General features: G+C 39.5%; 1 protein-coding gene across 2 annotated transcripts in view; it reads left to right on the top strand.

The window, feature by feature from the left end:
• The window catches only part of PCDH15 (protocadherin related 15), a 1,570,906-nt gene that overhangs the window by 395,507 nt on the left and 1,153,519 nt on the right, over positions 1 to 21,880 (top strand). The window contains exon 1 of one of the 2 annotated variants that reach the window (XM_056795629.1): positions 9,190 to 9,618. The exons of the other annotated variant lie outside the window; for it this stretch is intronic. The gene's annotated coding sequence lies outside the window, so the exon portion shown is untranslated. Of the gene's footprint in view, positions 1 to 9,189; positions 9,619 to 21,880 lie in introns of those variants that run through there. 2 annotated transcript variants of the gene reach the window in all.

Here is a 21,880-nt window from a genome sequence, read left to right as displayed (position 1 = left end):
ACTTTGGGCTTGCTTTGGGAAGGAAGTATGATATTGATGGAAGGTGAAGGGGAAAGTAACACTACTTAGTGTCTACTTTTGTGTGGTTTCCATGAAATAGAATGATCGTTGAGGTAGGGAATAAATGAACAATCACATTTAAGAGAACAACTAATTTCTCTAAGTAAGCATCCTTCAATAAATTGAAGGGCTAACATGTCAAAGAGGGATTACATTTTGAATTACTTGGCCTTAAAGGACAGACTAGAAACAATAGTTGAATTTTGCAAAGAAAAAGATTTGGCTTTATTAGGAGTGAAAATCTTGACAAATAAAGCTACCCCATAGTGGGCTCCTCTGCCTCAGAAGGAGGCTATATTGACTATTTTTTGTATATTCATGTTCAAGTATGGGTTGGTCTTAGTCACTGAAATGACTTCTAGCTAGCTAAGAATGATTTTAAATGATTTTTGATCTACAAAATAAAGTAAAGCAAATAACAGAACTCAGGAATTCAGGTTCTAATTTTGTTAGAGAGATGAATAAATAAATACTTATATCAATATCCTCAAATGTCTCATTATAACATGATGATCTCCGTGTGGTCAGACACATTAAAGGTGTGCTAAAATACATACATATATACATATTCCCTGTGTTTGTATATCAGGTCTACTGGTTAGTGGAACTCAATGACCTCAAGCAAAGTGTTCCTGGTCTAGTTTTACTGTGTGGAAAATGGAGGGATTGGGGGGGGGGGGCTTAGACAAGCTAATAAGAACAATATCTAGCATTTATTGAATGATTTGAGGCATATAAACACTTTGTAAAAGTGATTTCATTTTCTCGTCACATCAAATTGGAAGGCAGGTTCTATTATTCCCATTTCACAGATGAGGAAGCTGGTATACAAAGGTTAAGGGACTTATCCAAGATCACACTATTTTTGAATGCTGAAACTTGATTTAAACTCAGATCTTCTAGAGTCCAGGTTTAGCACTCTATTGTTTTGGACACCAATTTGTCTAGCTGACCTCTAGGATCCATTCCTGTTCTAAATTTAAGATATTACTGTAAGGGGGAGTTACTCCAAAGCACGGGAGAGATACAAAGAAGAGAAAAAAAGAAGAACCTCATAATTCCAGTTGGAAAGCAGAGGGTGGATGGGTGAGCTCCAACTGTCACTTGGTCACTACTTCTTCAGCTGAGATCCAGAGGAAGGAGTCAAACCTCTCAAGCTGAGGAGAAGATGGATCTCTCTAGGGATAAACAGCGTTCCCTATGAACCCCTCGACACCTCTTTCTCCTTCTCAACAGTAGCACAGAGTCATCTGTGAATACTGTAGAGAGGGACTTTGAAAGGAAGCTATCTACAGAGAAACTTGCTGTCAAGATCTCCTTCTACATTTCTCCCTGACCTGTTCCTGGACTCCTGAATTAAGAGATAGTTAGCTGAGGAATAGGAATCAATCAGCAGCTGGCTGGAGTTCAAGGAACCCTGAGAACTTGGGGGGCAGTCTGTCAGAGGAGACTCCCCCTTTCCTTGCCCAACACCCTTACCTATCCTTCCCTGTGTCAACCCAAATAAATTGTTCACTTCTTTAGAATTGGGTCTGGCTGGTTTCTGACACTAGGGAAGGGGAGGGAATATTTGGGGACAATCAAATCTCTCCCCAAAAGGAGAAGGTTAGCTCAGGATCCCAGTGATCCAAACTGCCTAACCAAAGGCACAGCATCTCTCCTTGATAGTGGGGTAACTCCAGGTTTCTGAAGGAAAGTGAAAGTGGGTATCCTTAAGGAGACCAGAGGCAAAAGAATCCATCTTAATTCACAACAATAGATGGGACCAAAGGGGAGGCGGTGGGTCATCTTACCAAAGTTAATCTCTCCAGTTCTTGTCCTCCATCTAACAGAGCTATTCGCAGAGGAGACATATTCCCTCTGTCAGAAGGACAAGATGTGGCTACCTCTCTCCCAGAAAAGAGAGGGGAAGAAAAATCATCTCTCTCCCTCTCTCCCCATTTCCCTCTCTTCTTCCATTTCCCCTGTTCCACTCTCATTCCTTCTATTACAATAGGGATGTTGGCATCTAGATCTACACTTCTCAGGGAATAACTATATCAGCAAAGTAATAGATGTTTAAAATATTGAGGTAGGATCAATACGTTATGTTAGAAAATCCTTAAATATAATGAAGAGATACCAATCTACCTGGCTTAGTGGGAAAGGACAGTATCATTGGTGAAAAAAAAGGAGAGCTTCATGATGATTGAAAAGATTGGAAATGCTGTCATGGGGAAGTGTAGGACTTGAAGGATGGCTAATGTTCTTAAATACAAAAGAGAAGAGGGAGATCATTTCTGAGAAGGAAAACAGCCCAAGGAAAGAATCAAAGAAGTGGAAGAAGTGATTTTCTTTTTCATAGGATCATCAGATACTGAGAGGGACCTTAGGAGTCATCTGGTCCAATAATTTCAGAGGAGGAAAGGAAGTAGTAGGAGGTGAGGTGACTTGTCCACAATCACCCAAAGTGGAAGTTTAAAAAGCCTGGCTTGGAAGCCATATCCAGCAGGATTGTCACCAGACTCTCCAGTCTTTTTGGTCAATTCCCTCACCCTTTAATAATCATTGAATTACAGTTTGTCATAAAAAAAATCATGATGAAAAATTACATTTTCAAGACCACCTTGATTTTTGCATTGTCCAGGGATTATACTTTTTTTTCGTACTATAGACATCCATGACAGTCTAAAATGTGAAGCCCAAAGACACCTTCTTGCAAGAGTGGATTTAAATTCATAACATGAAGTTCTTCATGAAACAGACAGGGAAAACCTGCATTTCCAAGGAACCAGAAAACCAGCCCTTCATAAATTTAGGGAACCAGCTGTGACAGGGTAAAAGGAGGAAATTTAGGGAAAGAAAGGGAAAAAGGTAGCTGGTGCCCCAACCCACCCCCCCATGGTAGAGAAATTGACCAGGGTTTTCTTGTAGGTAGGCTAGGGAGTAAATTAAATCAGGCTAGACTCCAAAGAAAGTTAGGTAGGTTTATTTAAGGTTAGGAAAGGAAAGTTTGGGAAAGTCAGGGAAAGTTTGATCACCAAACAACTAGACAGGGACCCAAGCTCTCTACCTAGGTTAATTTACAGAATTGAATGAAGTTTGCTCCATTTCAATAGGATTGCAAAAGCAACCATTTATATTCAGTAGCATAATATTCATAGTCCCCTGTTAATTCTAACCCTAGTTGTCTAAGTGTTTTGCCTCTGGGATTGGGGAGCTCTTTTGGAAGTTGATTGATAGATAATCTGATTGGGATACAGGAAGGCTTGAATTCAAGTTCTTTCTAGGACATATAATGGCTGTATGTGGGGACTAGTCACTTTAACTTCCAGACAATGCTCTTGTTAGCTATTTACATTGCAGAGAAGGAGCCAGCCTGCATTGATCATGGTCTCGTTTACCAGTAAAACCTGGTCAGTTTTGATCCCTAACTTTAACCTTTATCATAGTGTCTAGAAAAGTAGATACTTAAGAAATGCTTGTTGATTGATTTCTCAGGAAATGGGAAGAAGTAGCCAAAATGATTTTTTATCTTCTTCCCTTCTTCTGTCTTCTGTCTCAATCTCTTTCCTTCTCTCTGTCTCAGTGTCTTGTCTCTGCATAACTCCCACTCTCACTTCTTTCTCATTTTTCTTGCATTTCTTTGCCCTCCTTTTATCTTCCACTCTGTTCCATCTCCCTCATTCCCTCTCCCACTCAGGTTTGTTTTGGAAAATTGGAATTTAATGAGGAGAAAGACAGACAGAGACAGAGAGACAGACAAACAGATAGACTGAGAGAGAGAGAGAGAGAGAGAGAGAGAGAGAGACTAAAGTTAGCGTTAGCAATGGAGTTCAGAGAAAATTCGACTCACTTCAGTCAATTTTATGAGATGAATAGTGGTCAGAGCTGCTCTGTCCTCCTTCTGTAGAGATAATTGTTAACGTGCGTTAGGATCCATTTACTATGCGTGCATGTTTGTAGACATGTTTATGTATATAATTCCAGGGAGAACCCATCAAGACAACTCCTGGCGTGTTTTGAAAGTTGCCTGGGGAATTGCACGTTGCAAACGTGTTCACCTTTGTGAACATACTTTTAGTCCTTTTCATCCAAAGCTCAGTAAAAATCAGTGAGTATTCTGCTTCTGTAAACAGAAACAAAGGTGACTGCCCAAGATGGACTACTCTGCTAATTACTTTTTCATTCTTATAATGAGAAAACAACAACAACAATCACATAGGCTGCACTTAGTGGAATAATTAACGCCCCGAATTTAACACAGGCCTCATTCATTTTAAGGATAGGGTTGGAATGAGGTTTCCATTCCCTCTACCTGCCTGTGTTTGTTGCCTCACCTGTCAGATGGCATGAATTTTCTCATTGCCTCCTTCCTTTTCTCTTTCCTTTCCCCAACCCTAGACCACACAGAAGGCAATGTGGTAAAATGGAAAGATTGATGGCTATGGAAACAACGAACTTGAACTAATCTCCTAGTTTGCCCTTAGGTCCTTTCCACCTGGAATAACCTTAGAAAAGTCTTTGGCCTCTCAGCCTCAGTTTTCTTAGCTATAAAATGAGGGGGTTGGACTAGATTGTACATCTAGCTTATCTCTGATCCTATTGTTTACATGAGCTTATGGAGAGAAGGGCCTATTTTTTTTTTTACTTAATATTTCCATATCCCACCATTATGCTTGGGATAAAGCAGGTATTATGAGTCCAATTTACTTCTTCCAATTCAGTTAGTCAGTCGGTCAACAAACATTTTTTTAAGAATTTTCTATGTCCAGGTCCTATCCTGAGCATTGTAGACACAAGGAACTTAAAGAAAAAATGTGTCATCCCTATAGTCAAGGATCTTACATTTTAATAGAAAAGACAGCAGGTAAATAATATGCATATTACAAGAAGTTATCTTCTATTTCAGCCAATATTTTAATATCCTTGCTTTATGGGGAAGGATAGAGGGAACAAGTAATTATTAGGCACCTGCCATGTGTCAGTCACTATGCTAAGCAATTTATAGTATCTCATTTGATCCTTGCAACAAAACAGTGAGATAAGACTTACAAGTTCATGAAGCTCAGAACTCATAGTGTATGTAGAAATAACTACCATAAGGTTTAAAATTCATTCAACAATTAAGCACCTACTGTATGTGAGACACTCTTCTCCCTGATAGACATACAAGATAAAAAGGAAAAGGAAAACAAAACCCTAAAAACGACCCAATGTCTTCTCTCGAGCAGGTGGATACCAGTGGAAGTGAATGTACATAGATAAGTATAAATAATTAAGCAATTATATAAGTATTTGTTAAACACCTGTTCTGTGTCAGGAATTGAGTCCTTGGGAATACAAAGAAAAAAATTAAGCTTGCCGCTGTCCTCAAGGGGCCTAAACTCTAGTGGGAAAGACAATTGCTACCCAGAGGAGGATATATGAGATCTATTCAAAGTGAAAAGAGAGTAGTTACAGGGGGGAGGGTGCTAGAAGCAAGCAGAGAAGGGATGGCTTGGTTTAGAAGTTGGTTCACCAAAGAGCTATAAACCAAGTACTGAACTTTTCAAAGTAATATGGAGTAAAACCAGTGGGGAGAAAACTCATCTCTTTTGAAGCCTTCTTAGAGGGCTTTCCCCTAAAAGCTGAACATTCAGGCAACATCTCTCCAGGAAGCACTTGCTATGTACCAATCCATAGCTTCTGGTTCAATTATTTACCCCTTAGGTAATGCTTTCTGGCATTTCAACTAATCATGAGCACATGGAACTTTTTAAATTTGTCTCCAACTCAGTAGAATATAAGTTTCTTGAAGATAAGAGCTGGTCTAGGTTGGTTTTTGATTTCCTGGAACAACACCACTCAGAGAAAATAGAAGACACTTTGCCTTTTATATTACATTGACTTGATTTATTTGAACTCACATGCACCCATGTGCTCACACACACACACACACACACACACACACACACACACACACTTCCTCATTAATTCCAGATTATTAAAAGACAATGCTTTTTTGTTTGTTCATTCCTTCATTTATTCTCTTATTCATTTGATGAATTTTCTAGCTTATTTATTCTTCTTTTGGTATTCCTGTTTATTTGTCAATGATCTACTTTATCTGGAATGAAAGCATCGCCCTCTAAGGGTTCAGACCAACTTTACCTTCATATAGTATATGGGGTATTCAGGGAGGACTAGCTTCCCAAGCCCTTACCTAAAGCCAAGCTTTTCACCCATCTTTGGTGCCTGCATTTCACCCAACTCTCATCTATAGTTCCAAGAAGCTGTGGCATGTGCAGTGGCTGTACCCTGGCAAAACCATCTTGACAGAAGGACTAAAGAAGGTTAAATGTACCTAATGGGTGTTAAACCTGTTGGTGATCTAAGTGGATGTTTTCCTCAAGCATATGAAGACTTACTCTAAAACAGTGGTGGCAAACCCTTTAGAAGGGAGAAATGTCCTCAGGCACACATGGGGAAGGAGAGAAGAGTAGTCTGGCCCTGTGTCCCTCTGGTTTCCTAGTTACTAAGTCTAGCAAATTCTGTACTGGGGCAATGGGGCGTGCACCCACAGAAAGGGCTCTGAGGGCTCCCTCTGGCACACATGCCATAGATTCACCACCACAGCTCTATAGGTATGAGCAAAGAAAAACATTTGTTCCAGCACATGTAGGTGATTAAAGCAGGCACTGTGGAGTTCTTAGAGCTTGGTCAAACATTGAAGCAGTCAAGGCGACCTAATGCATGCTGGTCCATCACCTGTTGTGCTGAGTGTTGCCTTGTTGCTGGACTTCAGTAGGTTTAGAAGACAGAGTAAAGGTGAAGATTTTGTGTAACTCTGTCTCACCTCTAATTCACATGCAATTCAAGATGTCACTCATTATATTGTCTTTGGTTTTCTATGAATAGAAAGGTGGACAGTAACAAATCCCCTACCTGTGGTCATTTTCAGATGGACTCTACTGCTTCCTTGGTTACCATGATATGACCTGAAATGACTAGTCCTTTCTGTTGTCTTATCATCAGACTTCGACAAAACCACACCTGGCATTTCATGGTGAAGCTTCAGTATGGCATATCATAGCATCACAAGAGCTTTAGAGATAGAAGAGTTGATCGAGACCCTTTATATTCCTTCCTGCCACTCAGATAGCAAATAATATATCTGGTGTATGAAGTGAGACAAAGTGAATCGAGCAGAACCAGGGATAACATTGGATGCAGTAACACTAATAATGTACAATGATCAACTATGATTGAATTAATTATCAGTGATGCAAAAACCCAGGCCAACTCTTAGGAACTCCTGATGAAGAGGGCTATCCACCACCATAGAAAGAACTGACAGTCTAAATGCCAATTGAAACATAATATTTTCTACTTTATTTCCTCCATGAATTTTTCTCTAGTGGAATCAATATGTATCTTCTTCGACAACATGATTAACATGGAAATATATTTTGTATGAGAACACATGTGTATAATCTATATCATACTGCCTACCATCTTTAGAAGAGGGAGGATATGGATCACAAAATGTCATAAAACTATTATTAAAAATTGTATCAGAGTTACACAAAACATTGACTACAGGGTTGGAGGAGATAAGACTGAGGAGAGACTCTAAATGAACACTATAATGCAAATTCCAACAATAGGGAAATGGGTTCGAGTCAAGAACATATGTGATAACCAGTGGAATCATGAGTCGGCTATGGGAGAGGAATAGGTGGGGGGGGGGGAGGAAAAGAAAATGATCTTTGTTTCCAGTGAATAATGTATGAAAACGACCAAATAAAATAATGTTTAAAAAATTTAAAAAAAAAAAGTATCAGGCCAAGAGGATGGCTCAGTGGATAGAAGACCAGGTTGGGAATGAGGAGGTTCTGGGTTCTAATTTGGCTTCAGATACTTCTTAGCTGTGTGTCTCAGAGGCTAAGTTATTCAACCCCCATTGCCTAGCCTTTATTACTTTTCTGCCTTAGAATTGATACTTAATATTGCTTCGAAGACAGAAGGTAAGAGTTTACCTAAATTGTATCAACATGTAATCTGGAAAAAAATAAAATGAAAAATAGATTCAAACCCTAGTCTTCTGGCTCTGAAGTCTTATTCTCTTTCCATCGTGCCTCATTTAGTCTTCAATGAGTCCTCTCCAAAAATTAAAAAAAAAGGGTACCTTCTGTAGCAGAGTAAATATTTTGGGTTCGAAGCAGCATGAGTCAGTGGAAAATGTACTTAGAAACCTAGAATGTGAATTTGACTCTTTTGCTGCTACTTTTTCACTTGTATCATCCTGGACCTGCCACATTTCTTTTTTCTGTCCCTCTGTTTCCTCAGGGCACAACTATCAGGCTGACTGACTTATAAAATCCCTTCTAGTGTTAAAAGATATTATTTTATCATCCTTTGAAATAGGCTGTGACATGCCCATGATATAACTATTAGTTAACAGGAGAACTTGGATGACTCACTCATAACAGGATCAAGAGAATGTAGAAGAGGAGTGGTGAAACGGAAGAGATAACAGACTAGATTGGAGACATGGGGGGTTTAGGTCTATAGTATGTCCAATTCAGAATGACTGGGAGCTGATTGATAATGGGAGGCTGGAGTTTGAGAAAAAGACCAAGGTTGTGCATTTCCATCTGGCCATCATCTATAACCCCAAGCCTTTCCAGAATTGCTCCCCTGCTCCAGAACTCCTCCGAGATGGGCCAGCCAGCCACAATCTTTCGTGGGGGCTTTCTTTTTTGACTTGCTAAAAAACAAGAAATAGAAGAATTAACAATGAAAGCCAAACTCTTCTGGGCTGTGGCGTGTGAAGTTTTGTGGGCTTGTTTTCTTGTTTTCTTTTTCTCCCTGACAGATGTCGATGGCTTTATAGGGGCTGACAGCTCTAACTAGCTAGTGTGTTTGTGGTGAGAGGGAGCTTAGAAGAGATTATTCCAACCTGTCAAATACCCATCCCTGTGATTGTAAGCAGCTGAACTTGGATAGCCCCAATGAGGTGGAGACAGACAGAGAAGTGTGGCTGGGCAAGCCTGACTGGGCAGGACCGACCAAGCCACTCGCCTGGGCATCTGCCCTAATTGGTGCCCAGAGCTTGCCAGGCGGTCGCTGGATTCCTTAGGTTAGTGAGCACGCTCAGCTCTCTCCAGTATTTGCTGGGAGAGGATGGTGGCTAATTGCTCGGGCTTCAGTGCCAGGGAAGCAGGCATGCTGAGCTAATAGCTACAGATAGAGGGCAGGCACATTCCTGCTAGCAGCATCGAGCAAGCTGCTAGGGAAAGCCAGAGCAGTTGGAAGGCAGTGCACAGTGTGGAGGAGCATGGCACGCGTTCTGGGCTAAGATGCAAAGGGATATGGAGGCATTTTTCAGACAAATTCGGAGTCTGGCTTTGCATGGGGAGAGCCTGGCTCTCGGGGACTCCCCCAAGCAAGAATGAGCCTCACCTGGCACAGGATCGCCTTGGACCAAGAATGTGAACAGTCGTTGCTATGAAAAGGATGTTCAGTAATCAGGCTTGGCAGGAAAACTTGCTGCATAACCTTACATGGTCCGAGCAGGAAACTTTAAGCAGGCAAGTAAGTTCTTGATCCCTTACCCCTCCAGAGAGGCAGCAGGGCAGGGGCAAACTCCCTGGAAAGTTAATCCTCTGGTCCCAGGGAGAGGATGCCTGCCAGAGAACAGTGCCTTCGGGGATGTTTCTGGCAAGAAACAACAGCCACGAGATAGAAATGACCGTGTGTGTGTGTGTGTGTGTGTGTGTGTGTGTGTGTGTGTGTGTGTGTTTGTGTGTGTGTGTGTGTGTATGTGGGGCCCTGGGGGGTGGACTGAGGTGCAGGATTCCAAGTCTCTCACTTACCTCAACTTCTAGACTCTTTTCCTTGTGTGGGAGCATGAAGCTCCCATAATATTGCATTAGAAATGCTTTTCGTCCTTAATCATTTCTGTTCCTTCATCAGCACCCGGGCCGGGCCACTCCCCCGCCTCGTGCCCCCCAAAGAGGCAAAAGGAAAGGAGAAGTGGTCCCGGGTGTTTGCTTTGGTGTGTAGGATCTTGAAGGGGGGGATTGGAAGGGAAGCTGCCTGGGGGTATCTGAAGCTACCCCCCTCCCCCGGCCATGTTGCTCATTTTAGAGGGTAGACTTGGTGTCTAAGCTGGAGGGGTTTTCTCTGTATTAAACAGTGAGTAATTTTATGCGTCTCGATTGCCTTTTGCCTTAGTAGAAGCGAATTCCTTCTGTTGCCCCTTTAGACGGCAGGGTCAAGAAGAGAGGACCCTCTAGACGGTGGTAGACCCCCCTTGTGATCCCGCTGGACAATGGAGACCCCTCTGTTAGCAGTCAGTTTCTCGTCAGGCAGCTGGCTCTCAGGCACTGGGGAGAAGAGTAACAAGTTCGAACACCAGCCTGTTGGTAGTCTCGAAGTGTGTCTCCTGTGCAAACAGATGGTCATAAATGTAATAGAGTTGCAGGCTGGCTTCACAGGGCCATTGTTAACCAGAGGATAGTATGACCATCTTGTGTAAGGTTAACTCCGAGCCCGGACTCGGAAGCAGCCCAGAAATGGAGCCAATTGTCCGATGTGGTAACTAAATACGGTGAGGGTGGAGTTGGCGAGACTCCGGCCAGCTGGAGAGCAAATCATTTACCAGTTGGGGCATGTTTTAGGCGTGAGTCCCCGGGCTCGCGTCGTCTGAGAAAAGACTTGGCGAATTCGGATTTGCCTCCAATTCACGTTTTCCGAGAAAGTTCGCTCTTGGGGTATAACTTGACCCCCGGAGTCTGGCTGACTTAGACCAAAGTGTTATTCAATTCATTTATCTGTGTGTGTCAGTGGTCAGGTTACCGCAACTCAATCCCTGGGCTGGGGAGTCCCTGTCCTCTGAAACAGGAGAGAACACGCGCAGGCCGCGGCCACAGCCCCGCCCGGGTCTCTCAGCAGCCCTCTGCTGGGGCCAAGGGGGCGGGCGGGCGGGGGGCATCCATTCCCCTCCTCGTCTCCTGCCAGGGGCTTTCACTGGGGATTCACTGGGACTCTTGCAAAATGGAGAGTTTAATCTTGACTTTGAAGGTAGCTGTCTGACCTCGCTCACTGCTTGGGATAATTATATCATCAACACTTGTCATCTTCCCTTAGGTGTCACCCGGGTGGCAGCCAGGGAGGCAGTCATCTGGGAAATTGTGAGCTCGCCTCGAGAATATTCTTGGCCAATGATTTGTTTAGAGAAAGAAGCAACAGCCCCGGCGCTTGGCCTTCCCCAGTTATTGATTAGCTGGTGCCGGGAATTCTTCAGTGATATGTGTCCCCACCGAATATCTCATGGAGCAACTCAGTAGACATAGACATATAGACCCACATCACTTCTGTGGGAAAATCCGTTGCTATTCCCACAGCTGAAGCTATATTATCTCACTAGTAAAAGTGTGTAGAGCATTAGATAGTGAAAAGCACATACTTATGTGTTTATATGTTTATATCCACATACACATATAAATGTACATTTGTAATATATATGAGAGAGAGAAAGAGAGCAAAAGAAAGAGAGAGAGAGAAAGAGACAGAGAGAAAGACAGAGACAGAGAGGGAGAGGGTGAGAGAGAGTGAGAGAGAGTGAGAGACAGACAGAGAGACAGAGACAGAGACAAAGAGGGAGAAGGTGAGGGAGAGAGAGACAGACAGACAGAGACAGAGAGACAGAGAGAGAGAGAGTGAGAGAAAGAGGGAGAGTGAGAGAGAGACAGATAGACAGACAGAGACAGAGAGGCAGAGAGGGAGAGAGAACCTTACAATCATCCCATGAACAATGTGTTAAAGAATTAAACAGTTTTTAGTTTTAAGTAAAATTTGCACCGTAAATATACCAATAAACAAATATCTTTAAGTGTGTAGTATGTGCCAGAGGCTTTGCTATGCACTCACAATATGGAGCTAAAAACTATAGCAGTCTCTACCCTCCTAGTGGTTCCATTCTAATCATTATTCCTATAATCAGTTGACCCAAGCAGAGATCACTCCATCTGACAGAAGAACGAAATTTCCACTTTATAATGGATTGCAATATAAATATGATGTTTTTAAGTTTATTATTAATTACAGTGACAAAATAAGAATTGATGGAAAGAGGGGAAATGGCCTTTCATTCTTGCAATCAGAACAATGGTGCATGGTGGACAGGGAACTGTAATGTGCCCCACCCCATCTGAATTTTGAATTTAATTCCATAAACACCTACCTGTGTGATCCTGGGTACTCCCTTTCCTTCTCACCCTGCCTTTCTTTCTATGCAAAATGAACTTATTGGCCTCTATGACCTTAAAGGTTTTTCACTTGTAAATCTATGGTGAGCTATATCCTAACATAGGATGTGCAATCCAAGAGGTGGTGGGTTCTTCCTTAACAAACCTCCAACAAAGAGTGGATTGCCCATTTTCTTGGATGACATGCAGTGAATTCTCCTTGTGGTATAAGTTGATTTAATTCACCTCTGAGTTTCTTTCTCATTCTGAGATTCTATAATTCTGTGAACCCATTTTAAAGACAAGGAAACTTGGACTTGCCCCCAGTCCATTAACTAGCAGCACACATTCCCAGGATGTACAAGACAAAGTCCTCATCTCCATATTCCACCCTCAAGGTACTGTACTGTTTTCTCTCCCATATAGTGTGCAGACCAAAAATTGAATGAAGTAAATACTTACACAAACATGCATAGATAAATGTGTGTGCACATTCACACACACACACAAACACACATACTTCAAGATTCCAAAATTTTTGAGCCTAAATAATGGAATCCAAAAAAAATTTCTTTTCACTTTAAACATTATTTTATTTGGTCATTTCCAAGCATTATTCATTGGAAACAAAGATCATTTTCTTTTCCTCCCCGCCCCCCCTTCCCACCACCTCTTCCATAGCCGATGCACGATTCCACTCAGTATCACATGTGTTCTTGGTTAGAACCCATTTCCATGATGTTGGTATTTGCACTAGAGTGTTCATTTAGAGTCTCTCCTCAGTCATATCCCCTTCCCCCTGTAGTCAAGCAGTTGCTTTTCCTCAGTGTTTTTACTCCCATAGTTTATCCTCTGCTTGTGGATAGTGTTTTTCTCCTAGATCCCTGCAGATTGTTCAGGATCACTGCACTGCCACTAATGGAGAAGTCCATCACCTCTGATTGTACCACAGTGTATCAGTCTCTGTGTACAATGATTTCCTGGTTCTGCTCCTTTCACTCTGCATCACTTCCTGGAGGTTGGTCCAGTCCCCATGGAATTCCTCCACTTTATTATTCCTTTTAGCACAATAGTATTCCATCACCGACATATACCACAATTTGTTCAGTCATTCCCCAATTGAAGGGCATCCCCTCATTTTCCAATTTTTGGCCACCACAAAAAGCACAACCATGAATATTCTTGTACAAGTCTTTTTACTTATTATCTCTTTGGGGCACAAACCCAGCAGTGCTATGGCTGGATCAAAGGGCAGACAGTCTTTTATCACCCTTTGGGCATAATGGAATCCAAAATTTATTCTGAACCTCATTCCAAGATTTTGTGGTTTATTCCTGTTTCATCTAGTTTACCATATATATCAGAGTATTTTGGTCACTAAAACAAGTTCATGAAATTTGTTTTTTGATTTTTAAATCTGAGCTTCATTGATCTGTTTTCTTTTAACACTTTAGGAACTGCATTTCCATATGTGGTTATCTTTGTCATCCTATATATTTTAGTTTATGCATTCTTGGAAGTGCTTCATTAGACTGCAAGAAGGGTGTGTGACCCAAGAAAAAGAAAGATTATAACACCCTTGTCTAGTTGGAAAAGCATTGTACATTGAGTCAAACACGTCTTTCCTCATTGTCTCAATTCTAACTTACCTAATAATGATTTGAATTTCCATAGGGTTTTAATGTGCAAAGTACTGATACATACACACACACACACACACACTCACATATCTATGCACTTATATATACTGATTTAATTTAACTACATTGTATGAGTATATGCAAAAATGAATAAAATGTGTTAGATAATAGAGATAGCTAGATATATACACAAATCTACATGACATTTAGATGTATACCTTTCTCTCTACTATCATTTTTTTTTCCTCTACAGGGACACTTTTCCATTTTATGGAATACCTTGACCTAAAGTCATTTTGGGTCATGGTAGTCCTTAGCTGTTTCTTATTTTCTGAATTACTTTTCTTTTCTAAATTCTGAACCATTATAGGCTTCTCTGATGACTGTATGTAATATCTATTTGAGTTTCAACAGCTGTCTTGCAGTCTTGGTGCAGAAACAGTTACTTTGGCTGTATAGCAATGATTTTAAGACATGAATTTGGTTATTCTCTCTCCAAATAACATTCTGATGTAGAACTAGTTCCTTCATAGTTGAGCGCTTTAATTACGAATTCTATTATTACCTCTTAAAAATCAAGTGCTCTGGATTTATGACCATCATTGGCATCTTGGGCCTCCCTCACTTGGTCCCCTCACTTACAGATTTCATTGACAAATGTGGAATTGCCACCACATGGCAGTGGAGAATTAATTAATGTTTTCTGTCAATTTCTAGTGAGAAAGTAGTCCCACTAGGCATAATTGATAGCAATAATATATTCTCTTCTGTTCATCTCAGCATTATGTTCAAAGGTTCAATGCACCTAGAAGCTGAATTGCTCTGTATTTCCTATTTAAGTTACAGCTGTTCCCATTCCAGTTCCAATCTACCTTTCTAAGTTTGTACTATTCCCCTGAAAGTACCCACTAGGTGACCCAACCCAACTGTCCCATCTGTTAGTCTCAAACTTTGATACTTCATCCCTGCACTGATATCACAGTATATCCTTTGCCTCATGCTTTACATGTACTCACAGATAATAGATTTAGAGCTGGATGGGATCATCTAGTCCGATTCCTTCAGTTTATAGGGGAAAAAACTGGGGTCCAAATAAATGATTCCCTCAGGAGTTCTGGGAACAACTTCAAAGCCATTATCTTAGTCCATAACCATAACTGTTTCTGTGTTCCTTCTACCCCTTAGGATTCCTAGTTTTCTTCAAGAATCAACTTATATACCAGCTCCCATAGGAATCCTTTTGTAATACTTGTTAGCCTCCTCTCTCCCTCCTCAAATTTGTATCTGAGTGTTTTTCTGATGACATATCAGAGATCTCAGACCAAATGTACACTCCTCAAGAGTGCAGTTTTGCTCATTTGATTTTTTGTCTTTGCATCTCCAATCCTTGGACCCCAAATTTTACAGAGTGGGTAATTAATAAATAGATTAGAAAGCTGGTGGCACCCAGTATTATGTAGGCTTTCAGCTTCATAGATCTAGAGCTAGAAGCGAAGTCAATTTGTAGAGTCAAACCCCTTAATTTTACAACAGACAACAATGCCAGCCAAAGAATAAGTTGATGGGTAAGCCTGAAGTTGTCAAAGTTACTAAGTCCAGGTAGAGAAAATAAACCTCAAGGATCACTGATCTTTCTTTGACCTTGGGCAAAAGTAGAAATGTTCACCCTTAAAGACCCTCATCATGTAACTTTCAGAACCTTTAATTAAAAAAATAAGACCCAAGTACTAACCAAAATATCAAATCTAGAATCAGATAATCTGAGTTTGAATGGAGGCTCTACTAGTCCATTCCTGCGTGACTTGACAAACATGTTTTCACCATCTTGTGTCTTAATCACCTCCTTTATAAAATGAAGCAGTTGAATGAGAAAACTTTTTTTTAATCTCATCTAGCTCAAAATTCAATGTGAATAATAAAGTGCACAAATTTAGTTTCCATATAAAATATGTATGGACAAGAATGGACTTAACTCCTTGGGGCAGCAAGGTGGTGCAATGGATAAATCCAGGACCTGGTATCAGAAAGACTCATCTTCCTGTGTTCAAATCTGGTTTGCCTCAGTTCTTCATCCATAAGATAAGGCAGAGAATGAAATGGCAAACTACTTCAGTATATTTGCCAATAAAAATCCCCCAAAATGGGTCATGAAAAGACAGATATGACTGGAAACAATTGAACAACAAATGAATTTAACTGAAAAGTTAAACAAAGATAGCAATGACCCTAAGCAAACCAGATATCAAATCACCAATAATAGTTTGGAATGTCCAAAACAAAAATGACTCATCCTGTTGACAGAATAATAAAACTAAACCATTTTCAAATGTCTGATGAAAACAAAGGATGCTTACTTATCCCAAGACTTTGCAGATAAGAAAAAATGAGAGGTGTAACTTTCACCACTGTCCTTGGAGTACAAGTATTCTCAGGCCTCGGCAGATGTTTAGTTTGTATTATCCCGAGGATTCTTTCATTCCCAAACCCAGTGAAAGGGAGTGTGTCTAGCAGAATTAAATACAGTTTCCTGTATTGGGGAAGACTGCAATGGACTTAATGAAGTGCGTCATTCACTTGGTGGGCCCGACTAATGAATGCTTTCCCTGTTGTTCTGGGGAGGCATCTGAATGAGGCCAGTCTGATTCTGGATCACTGAATCCGTATGGAAATGAAAATTGTTTGTACGAGGACAGCGTCCCTTCTTTCGGCTTTAATATTAAAGAGGCAGGACTCTTCCATTTTGCTATATGTTGCAGGAATCCAGTGAGGGATGTTAAAATTGGATGAGGGATTATTTGTCTTTCCAGTAGAAACCTGATAGTATCACATTTTCCTGGACTGTCAAACAAAAGTTTGAGTGTATGTGTGTGTTTCTTTCCATTGTCATCAGCGAGAATATTCAGAGTTATAGGGGGGCAAATTTGTCAATCTTTCTTCATGATTTTTTCATTGATTTTTGTTCTGCCAAGCAAAGATAGACAAATTACTCACTTTGTTCTCTTAAAGACTTAAAAGCAAAAGGATGGCATTCTTCCTTCCAAATTTTCAAATGAATCAAAACAGTTCTTATTAATTGTTTTCCATGTGCTAGGCACTGGGGTAAACACTGGGGATATAAATGGAAATAAAAGCAAACAAGTCAGCCTTGCCTGCAAGAAGCATACATTCTAATGGGGAAAGACAAAAAAAAAAATGAAGGGAAGCTAACAAGAAGTTGAAAGGTACATAAGAGGTAACATTATTTGGAAATGACAAGCCAAAATTTGGCCTGTCAGAGCCCAAAGTTTCATGAGTTGGATTCTAATTCTAATGGGAATAGAATAAAGAGGATGGCCAGAAAATAGGCAGGATTGTTTGGTTCGTTTCTCCAAAAAAGTAACCCTTAAGATTTCAATACCTTTCATCAAACAATCTCCAGGGCTCATTGCCTTCCTCTATGGACCAATGGGAAAAAAGGATGGATTTGGATTCTAAGGATATGGCTATGGATGCCAACTGTAGAGATGTAGCTAGAACAGGATGACTGGGTCTTTTGTCCAAGGTGCTACACCTAACATATTCTATTTCAACAATACATGAAGAAAGATCAAAGTTTAGCATTTAGTTAATGAGAAGATTTAGTAAAACTAGTAAGCCAGCAGGCAGCAATTTAGGGTGAGCCCCTCATATATATGATTTTGTTTTTCTTTGCCACAAATTTGTGTAGCTGCTCCAACAATGGATTTGTGTTGAATCTCTGGCCTGACCCTCCCACACACACACACAAACATACACATTTATTTTTTGTTGCATGGAAAGTCACTTGTTAGAGTCTGAGTAATTGCCCTGGATACACAAATTCTTGTTGGTAGCTCGGCTTAGCTTCTCATTTCTATAGGAAAGTTGAATAATTTCTTTGGGTCTCATTTTCCTCATCTGTAAAATGAGGGGCTAAGACTAGATTTATCTTCAATGTCCCTTTGTGCTGTAGCTCCTTGATTTAAGATACCCTTGGGACTCAGGTTCTTGGAAATGAGAAAGTTTGAATGGATGATCTCATATATTCCTTCCATCTCTAAATTTATGTTATACTATGACCCTAAAGGAGAACCTAGAAAAAAAAATTGGTACAGGTCATCTTATTATTCCAAAGCTGTGTTCTAGGTGTCTGTCACATCTAATTGGACCCATTATTTCTGTACTGTTTGCCAAATGGCTGTTAAAGAAAGACTAAGAAACAGAGGAAATATGTTTGAGTTGACACTCAGGTTAAGAAAGAGCCATCATTGATTTTACACCTCCAATTGTACCACTATGTTACAAAAATTTCATCAAGGGCTCCCTCTCCCCTGCAAGTGAAATTACAAATCCTAAAACTTAAATTTAAAGCCTTCTTTAAACCAATTTCCAGGCACCTACATTTTACTCTCATTCATTCATTTTTTTTGTTATTATTTCAATTCAACCAGACTTTTGGCAGGTCCCTGCACATTTCAGTCCATCTCCATCCTCTTATCTATGCAAAGATGGACCCTCAATTCTGATATATACTCCTCCTCAACTCTACCTAATGTCAGTCTTAGATATATGCAAACATTTATTAACAGAGAAGTGAATAGATGAATAAATTAATGAATGAACAGATAATAAATGAAGAGATAGATAGATAGACAGGTAGACAGATGGATAGATAGATAGATAGACAGATAGATAGATAGAAAAAAGACTTAAATACTTTGTAAGATCCTAGATTTAGATATTTAAGTTTATTGAGTCCATCAAATATGAACCTTTTTTTTTTTCAAATTAGAAAAATGACACCCTAGAGGATAAAATGACTTGTCTAAAGAATCCTGGTTTTCTGTATTCAATCCAGTACTTATTCTCCTGCACTATTTGAAAGTATAAATCCATAGAACTCTATTGTATTGGTTCATACTCTGTTGGATGCTATCCTTGACCGAACTCCAAATTTGTGTAAATAAGATATCATCAAGCTTAAGAGATTCGTGAGATGTTTGGAGCCCATTGAAAACAACAAAAAGTCTTTCCCCCAAAACCTCTTAAAGATGACTACACTTTCAGCAAAGTGTTTTCCCACAAGTATTTTCCTCTATTAAAGCAGTAGTAAACGTTCCAGAATAAAGCCTTTTATTCTGGATTCCCAGTAACTTCTAGAAGTATGATTGTTTAAGAGATTCTAACCAATTCCTTGGTGAAGATAAGTATGTAAATAAGTTTGCTTCAGAGTTAAAAAGAAGGGGGGATCACTCCTCACCCTCTTGGCTAAAGTCTGTTCTTATAAACATAAGCTGCTAAGAAACATTTGGCTCTGGAATACACAGGCGAGGATATTCAAATTAAAGGACATAGTGAGTGCATTTAAACATGAGGCTTTGAGACTTGCATTTGGGAATGTGGCCAATGTAGGGATTTGATTTGCTTGATTATGGATATCTGTCATAAGGCTTTTCTTCTTTAAATCAGGTGGAACATCGAGATGAGAAAGACTAGCTAAATGTTTATCAGTTGAAATTACAGAAAGCATTTTTCCAGTCATTTTCTATAAAAGCCAGCCTATCAATCAACTTGTATTTTTTCAGATAGTTTCCTTTAACATGCAGCTCAGGTAATATCTTCTTGGTTCTATCTTTCTTGATGCCCCAAGTGCTTTTATTCTCTCTCCCAGATAACTTTTATTTAGCTGCTTGGTATATATTCATACTGATTAACTTTAATTCTCTGCTATATATATATACATACACACACATATGTTTATTTGCTATCTCTATTAGAATGTAAATTCTTTAAGAATAGGGATAATTTAATTCATTGTATTTATTTTATCTGTGGCACATAGTAGGTACATTGATTGATTCTGCAGGCAATTTTTGTTAGAGGGATGGTAGACCTCTGCATTCTAGCACATAGCACTTTAGGAATGTATCCTTCCTGAAGCAAGTAAGCATGACCCAAGGAGGAAACTCAACAGAAGGATAAGAAGGAAGGATTTCTTTGGGGGGGGGGTGTAGAAAGGAGTGGATTAAGGTACCTACTATACCCCGAGGACCTCTGATTCTGACATTGTTGGCATCTCCTGACTAGTACTATATTCAACTGCTTCACTGGATTTAACATCTTTGATGCTTTCTGGACCTTTAGCTTCTTTTCCTTGTTGAATCAATGTGTATAGTGGATAGAGAGCTAGATTTCAAGATGGGAGGATCTCATTTCAAACCATGCTGCAAATACCTTCTAAATGTTAAGCTGTCTCAACCTTAGTTTCCTATTTGTAGAATAGAGACAATGATGGCAACTAACTCCAAGGACTGTTGCAAGAATCAAATATGCTACAAAGTGTCCCCAAACTCTTATTGCAACTTTAATCTAGTAAAGTTTTTCATGATATACTTTGGAGAAAAACTCTATATGTAAGGCATTTTACAAACCTTAAAACTCATTATAAATGGGAGTTACTGCTATTGATCAAAATTTTTCTCATGTGTGTGGATGTTTGAGCATAATAATATGTGTGTACAGTACATGTATATATGTGTGTACATATCATATATATGTAAATATATATATTTTATTTAATTCTCTTTATTTTTTTAAACCTTTACCTCCTATCTTGGAGTCAATACTGTTTATTGGCTCCAAGACAGAAAAGTGGTAAGGGCTGGGCAATGGGGGTCAAATGACTTTCCCAGGGTCACACAGCTGGGAAGTGTCTGAGGCCACATTTGAACCCAGGACCTCCCATCTCTGTGCTTAACTCTCAATCCACTGAGCTACCCAGCTGCCCCCAATTTCATTTTCTTTACACATGTGGTTTATCCCAAGTAGAACTTTTTAAATATTTTCTAGATTACATATTGATACAATTTTATTAATTGTTTTTGTGACATTTTACAATTCATGTTCTCTCCCTCCCTTCTCTTCCCCTTCCCCAACACAGCAGATAATATGATATAGATTGTACATCTTTAATTGTTAAATATATATTTCTGTGCTTATCATGTTATATAAGAAGATACATATTGCTTATATAGAGAAAATTTCATGAATGAAATAAAGTGAAGAAATGTATACTTCATTCTGCATTTCAACTCCATCAGTTACTCTTATGGTAGCACATAGCCTTTGTTGTCAGTCTTTTGCAGATGCCATGGAGATTTCCATTGCTGATCATAGTTGTCATTCACACTTGATCACTGTACATTATTGCTGTGACTTTGTCGACCTTTCTCCTGGGTCTGCTCATGTCACTTTGCACCACTTTTTGTGTCTTTTCAAGATCTTTTTATGTCTTATTTGCATTTCTTATGGCACAACACTATTTCATTATAATCATCTTATATTAATTATATTAAAATCATATAATCAACTCATTCAGGCTTTCAATTGATGATCATGATTTCAGTTTCCAATATTTTGCCACCACAAAAAGGATTGCTTTAAATATTTTTGAACAAGTAAGTATTTTTCTCCTACTTTTAATTATTTTTGGAATAAGGATCTAGCACTGTTATTGACTAATAAAAAGTTTGCAAAGTGGCATGGTTCCAAATTGCTTTCTAGAATGGTTGTATCAGTTCAGATTTCCACCAACATTGTATTAGTGTCCCACTTTTCCCATATCCCCTTCAACATTCACCATTTTATCGAGGTGTGTGATTTTTCAAAGTTTGCATTTCTCTAATGAATAATGATTTGGAGAGGTTTTTTTTTTTTTTTTCACTTGAGTAGATACCTTTAATTTCTTTATCTGAGAAATTCCAGTTCATAGCCTTTGATCATCTGTCAATTGGGGGAATTTCTTATAGTCTTACAGTCTTACAAATTTGATTCTGTTCTCTATATATTTGAGAAATGAGATACTTGTCAGAGACATTTGATATAAAACTTATTTTCCCCAGTTTTTAATTTCTCCTCTAATCTTGATTGCATCAATTTTGTTTGTGCAAAAACTTTTTTTAATGATGC

The sequence above is a fragment of the Monodelphis domestica genome, chromosome 1 (assembly GCF_027887165.1).
Source record: "Monodelphis domestica isolate mMonDom1 chromosome 1, mMonDom1.pri, whole genome shotgun sequence".
Classification (NCBI taxonomy): domain Eukaryota; kingdom Metazoa; phylum Chordata; class Mammalia; order Didelphimorphia; family Didelphidae; genus Monodelphis; species Monodelphis domestica.
Note: the sequence above shows the minus strand (reverse complement) of the source record. Positions and strands in the feature narration are given on the sequence as shown.